This window comes from Oncorhynchus kisutch, linkage group LG1 (genome assembly GCF_002021735.2).
Source record: "Oncorhynchus kisutch isolate 150728-3 linkage group LG1, Okis_V2, whole genome shotgun sequence".
In the NCBI taxonomy this organism is placed as follows: domain Eukaryota; kingdom Metazoa; phylum Chordata; class Actinopteri; order Salmoniformes; family Salmonidae; genus Oncorhynchus; species Oncorhynchus kisutch.
In genome coordinates, this window is record NC_034174.2 from 15,234,939 (window position 1) to 15,241,435 (window position 6,497).

The following is a 6,497-nucleotide window of genomic DNA, read 5'->3' on the forward strand; positions in this document are numbered from 1 at the left end:
TAGATTGTTTAATTTTATTTTTGGCAGTGAAACGAGGCAACTCAGGCAAGAGAAAAAAGTCACCCAAATGTATAGCCCCGTTGGAAAATATAAATGGACTGTTTGAAAATGGGAAGAAAAAAAAAAGAAAAATTACATTTCATTTTTGTATATATTTTTTATTTGGTGTAACCCCGATGGCATTGCGTGTACCCCAGTTTGGGAATAGCTGCTCTACAGCACGTGGATATTGCATCCCTCCTGATCAAGTTCAACATGTGTGTGAATGCTACAGACAAGTGGGCCTTCACCCCTGCCTACGAGCCGACTCAGAAGTGCCATCCTGCGCTGTGTGCTCTACTGCTGGCCCACAGAGTTGACCCTACCATGAAGAAACAGGAGGGACAGACCACACTTGACCTAGCCACGGTACGCATCCTTCCTCTGCTAGTGTTAACAGGAGATAGCATGAAGATGTCAAATAAAGTATTCAGTATTCTCTGATTCTCAATATAAACATGAGAACTCTCATACGATGGGTCCTGTTCTTATGCACAACGCATCACGGAGTGCCAGGCACAGCCCTTAGCCATGGTATATTGGCCATATACTCCAAACACCCGAGGTGCCTTATTGATATTATAATCTGGTTACCAACGTAATTAGAGCAGTAAAAATACATGTTTTGTCATACCCGTGGTATACGGTCTAATATAGTCGCAGAGAATAGGGATCACCAGCTCAGCTCATCAAACTGTCTAATTTCTGGAGGGGGGGGGGGGGAGTGAAAGGTATTGCACAATCGACGCTTGATTCTGCACATTTTCTACCGAAAGGATGAACATTTTAATCAATAAATCCTTTAGCTATTGTATTTTTGTGTGTATTTCTTAGGAGCTGACAGATTAATGGGGGGGGGGGGGGGGTTGTTCTGAGGTGCAAACAGTTTCATTGTGCTTAATATCTGCTCATAATTAGTTATCAGCTATTACATATTAAAATATTAGCAGTGGAGGTTTCCACTATATTATGATATGATTGCTTTGTAACTCTCCGACTTAATCATATCCTGTATTTGTGTAATGTGGAGTGCCTCCTCCACCAATCCCAAGTTTCACAAGTGATACTAAAGGGGAAAGATAGCCTGTACAGCTGCTAGTGGGCGCTATTTACCTGTCTTTAGAAGGATCTCACCCGGGAGCTACTGTACTGTATCTACTAATTGTACAGAGTGATGATGTGGTTTATTGAAGATCAGAGTATCAAACAGAAAAAATATATATATAATTTTGCACACATCTTATTTTCAATGACTATGGATTTAGGGCGGGGTGGTTCTGCTGTCTCCTTTCCCTGAGATGTGGCAGAATAGGTCACTGGTAACTGAGTGGGTGGCCAAGCACTGCTGTAGAAGCCATGCATCAGGTCATTGACATGTTTCAGGAACTGTAAAGACAGAAGAATCCCGATTAACCATTACCTAAGGTCTTCACTAAGTTAGACTTAGCCTAGCAAGTACATTGACTATGTTGACCCTCAGCAATCTGGCAGTCAGGCAGATAGACGGAGAGAGATAGAGAAAGAGATAGATAGCAAAACATAGGCTATTTAAATGTCTTAGTCAGCATGCTGGATAACTTCTGTACTCATTCCCTTTGTTCACTTCTCCATCCTTGCATCCAAGCTAGAAGATTCCTGCAAAAAAAGAGAATCTAAATTCTAAAAAGGCAGTTGAGAGGTGTATTGTTAGATTGAGTATTGAGGTGGAGCAGGGATATTAAAAATGTATTGTGTATATATATATATATATTATTTATTTATTTAACTAGGCGAGTCAGTTAAGAACAAATTCTTATTTACAATGACGGCCTACCAAAAGGCAAAAGGACTTTTGCGGGGACGGGGGGATACGATTAAAAATAAAAATAAATTAAATAAAAATATAGGACAAAACACACATTACGACAAGAGAGACACCACAACACTACATAAAGAGAGACCTAAGACAACAACATAGCATGGCAGCAACACATGACAAAACAGCATGGTGTAGCAACACCACATGACAACAACATGGTAGCAACACAACATGGCAGCAGCACAAAATGGTAGCAGCACAAACATGGTACAAACATTATTGGGCACAGACAACAGCACAAAGGCAATAAGGTACAGACAACAATACATCATGCGAAGCAGCCACAACTGTCAGTAAGTGTCCATGATTGAGTCTTTGAATGAAGAGATGGAGATAAAACTGTCCAGTTTGAGTGTTTTTTTGCAGCGTGTTCCAGTCGCTAGCTTCAGCGAACTGAAAAGTGGAGCGACCCAGGAATGTGTGTGCTAGGGGACATTTAATAGAATGTGACTGGCAGAACGGGTGTTGTATGTGGAGGATTAGGGCTGCAGTAGATATCTCAGATAGGGGTGAGTGAGGCCTAAGAGGGTTTTATAAATAAGCGTTAACCAGTGAGTCTTGCGATGAGTTTACAGAAATGACCAGTTTACAGAAGAGTATAGAGTGCAGTGATGTGTCCTATCTGGAGCATTGGTGGCAAATCTGATGGCCGAATGGTAAAGAACATCTAGCCGCTGAAGAGCACCCTTACCTGCAAACGATATGTGTATTCATGCATCTCTCTCTCTCTCTCTCTCTTTCTCCCTCACACACACAGCTAGAATAAAACAATGTTGACATGATGACAATCTTGTGATCATAATCATTATCTCTCCCCCCTCCCTCCCTCCCTCCCTCTCTCTCAAACACAGAACACACACACATAACTAGAATGAAAACGTTGCCATGACAATGTTTTCTAAAGTTATTGTGATCACAATCTCTCTCACAAACACACATGCACGCACACACGCACGCGCGCACACACACACACACACACACACACACACACACACACACACACGCACACGCACACGCACACGCACACACACACACACACACACACACACACACACACACACACACACACACACACACACACACACACACACACACATTTACTATCAGACATGCTATAAACAGATATCAAAATGTTAGCTAGCTAGATACAACCAATGCCTACAGGTAAAAATTTAAACTTACCATGTCCATGGAGGATTAGCCAGAGAGCTACGTTAATGTTAGCTAGCTAAAATTAGCCAGTTAAATTCCATTTAGAAGTCAAATCTTTTTAAAGTTATTTGTATATGTTTTGAGAAACGGTAGTTTTCCAGCTGTGTTGTTGTGTAGCCTGCTGGGCTCTCTGTCCCAACTACATTCTGAAAACAAATTTAGTTACTCATCAAAACAGCATTCAGTGGAACAGAAGAAAATGTGCAACACAATAAAATGTGCAATGAGCTAACAGAGATAAAATATTAACATTGACTGCAAACACACACAGCAAGCTATCACTTTGTAACGAGTGCACTGCGTGGTGTCATGGGAAACAGGAGTGAAGTTATTTTTACGATGCATTGTTAAAACACTAGTAAGCCTAAATTCCATCGCTATCGGGAACCGGGCCCAGGACAGGACTTGTACTTTGGATTCATAGGTAAATGTTTGACTGTGTGCACCATGGAGGGAGGATATGTTTTATTTTGTATGAATAAAGACAAGCAATAAGTGAGGACATTTTGAATATCAGGAAGTAAAACCAATCCAAGACAAGAGTACGTTTAAGACAACACTGACCCATGCCTGTTGTAGGCCTGTTGGTCTGCAACCTGGTCTCAGAGGATTTCGTATTATTCTGTATGTAAATCCAGGACACTCACTTCGTATTGTATGTATTAATTGGTATTATATGTTACGAATTTGCAAAAAGTATGATATGTTACATATTCTAGCTAACTATCTGGCTAATGTTAGCTAGGCTAGGGGTTAGGATTAAATTTAGGAGTTTGGTTAAAGGGTTAGGGGACAGGTTAGCTAACATGCTAAGTAATTGCAATGTACCGTGGTTGAAAGTTGCTAATTATCTCAACTTGTCCCTGATGAGATTTGAACTCACAACCTTTGGATTGCTAATCATTCACCTACCCTTCCACTCTGAACAACCACCCTACTTTAGTTTTTGCCTTAAGTAACCATCTGTCTTATGTAACCATTCCAAAGGTAACATATGTGACTTGCTTCAGGAAACTAGGCATACTGTATGTTGTGGGTCACGACTTCACAGGAGAGCCATTTGAATGTACATTTTTTGCAGAAATGCCTTCTGGAAAATGTGAACATTCATGTGCCTTAATAACAAACTTGTATGCTATCTGTAAATATGAATACAATTGGTAAATCACGAGCCTAGTTGGTTTAGCCACGGAAAAAGCCAGCAACCTTCCTGCTAGCCATGATTGGCTGAGATAATGAGTAGGCTGGACATGCCGATAGAGGAGTTTGGATTGGTCTGCCAAATAGCATGCTTCTGTCTATTTCAGCTGGTCAGTATGTGTAGGTAATCCTGTCTAACGCGGCTTTTAACCTCTCTGGGATATGTGGGACGCGTCCCACTGGGCCAAAAGCCAGGGAACATGCATAGCACCAAATTTAAATATAAAAATCAAACTTTCATTAAATCACACATGCAAGAGAGCAAATTAAAGCTAAACATGCTGTGAATCCAGCCAACATGTCAGATTTCACAAAGGCTTTTCGGTGAAAGCAAACGATGCTATTATCTGAGGATATTACCTCCGTAAATAAAGAGAGCAAATGTATTTCAAACCTGCAGGCGCGACACAAAACGCAGAAATAAAAATATAATTCATGCCTTACCTTTGATGAGATTCTTTTGTTGGCACTCCAATGTCTCATGAACATCACACATGGTCCTTTTGTTTGATTACTTCCGTTGATATATATCCAAAATGTCCATTTATTTGGCACTTTTGATGCAGAAAAACACCGGTTCCAACTTGCGCAAAGTGACTACAAAATATCTCAAAAGTTGCCTGTAAACTTTGCCAAAACATTACAAACTACTTTTGTAATACAACTTTAGGTATTTTTTAACAATAAACAATACAATTGATGAAGGGATTATCTGTGTTCAATACAGGAAGAAAACAAACTCTAGCATGCTTTCTGGTTACGCACCTCTATCTAACAGTACACTTCAAGTGACCCTTGTTCAAGATGGCCGTACTTCTTCATTACACAAAGGAATAACCTCAACCAATTTCTAAAGACTGTTGACATCCAGTGGAAGCGATAGGAACTGCAAGAAGGTCCCTTAGAAATCTGCATTCCCATTGAAAAGAGAGTGACCTAAAAAAAACAATCTGAATGGTTTGTCAAATCAAATCAAATTTATTTATATAGCCCTTCGTACATCAGCTGATATCTCAAAGTGCTGTACAGAAACCCAGCCTAAAACCCCAAACAGCAAGCAATGCAGGTGTAGAAGCACGGTGGCTAGGAAAAACTCCCTAGAAAGGCCAAAACCTAGGAAGAAACCTAGAGAGGAACCAGGCTATGTGGGGTGGCCAGTCCTCTCCTGGCTGTGCCGGGTGGAGATTATAACAGAACATGGCTGTTCAAATGTTCATAAATGACCAGCATGGTCCAATAATAATAAGGCAGAACAGTTGAAACTGGAGCAGCATCACGGCCAGGTGGACTGGGGACAGCAAGGAGTCATCATGTCAGGTACTCCTGGAGGCATGGTCCTAGGGCTCAGGTCCTCCAAGAGAGAGAAAGAAAGAGAGAACGAGAGAATTAGAGAGAGCACACTTAAATTCACACAGGACACCGAATAGGACAGGAGGAGTACTCCAGATATAACAAACTGACCCTAGCCCCCCGACACATAAACGACTGCAGCATAAATACTGGAGGCTGAGACAGGAGGGGTCAGGAGACACTGTGGCCCCATCCGAGGACACCCCCGGACAAGGCCAAACAGGCAGGATATAACCCCACCCACTTTGCCAAAGCACAGCCCCCACACCACTAGAGGGATATCTTCAACCACCAACTTACCATCCTGAGACAAGGCCGCCACGGCCACGGCCACGGCACAACCCAAGGGGGGGGGGGGGGGGGGCAACCCAGACAGGAAGATCACTATGTCCTCGGGGTTTCACCTTCTAAATAAGTTCTGTTATACTCACATACATGATTCAAACAGTTTTAGAAACTTCAGAGTGTTTTATATCCAAATCTACTAATAATATGCATATCTTATCTTCTGGGGATGAGTAGCAGACAGTTGAAATTGGGCATGCATTTCATCTGGAGGTGAAAATACTGCCACCTGTCACCAAGAAGTTAAGAAATATATATTGCGTTGTGGAACTGCATAAGTGTTGCTCTCCACTTTAAGGAAGCCCAAGTTTTGAAATCAGTGGAGAAAACACCTGATGGACATCTGATGGAGAAAACACCTGTCTCCGGATTACATCTTCAAACTAAAGGCAACCATGGCATTCGTGACAGGGAGAAGCGTCCATCCATGATGTATACAAATAAGATTTTCTGATATTACACATTTCTAATTTTGACAAAGTTGTTTTAATTG

General features: G+C 41.5%; 1 long non-coding RNA gene across 1 annotated transcript; it reads right to left on the reverse strand.

Moving 5' to 3' along the window:
* Positions 1 to 1,206: 1,206 nt before the first annotated feature.
* On the reverse strand, positions 1,207 to 2,645 carry LOC116375957 (uncharacterized). Its single transcript, XR_004211364.1, has 2 exons — positions 2,589 to 2,645; positions 1,207 to 1,674 (listed from the first exon to the last, which is right to left on the reverse strand). It is a non-coding gene; the product is annotated as an uncharacterized LOC116375957 (long non-coding RNA).
* Between the last annotated feature and the right edge of the window lie 3,852 nt (positions 2,646 to 6,497).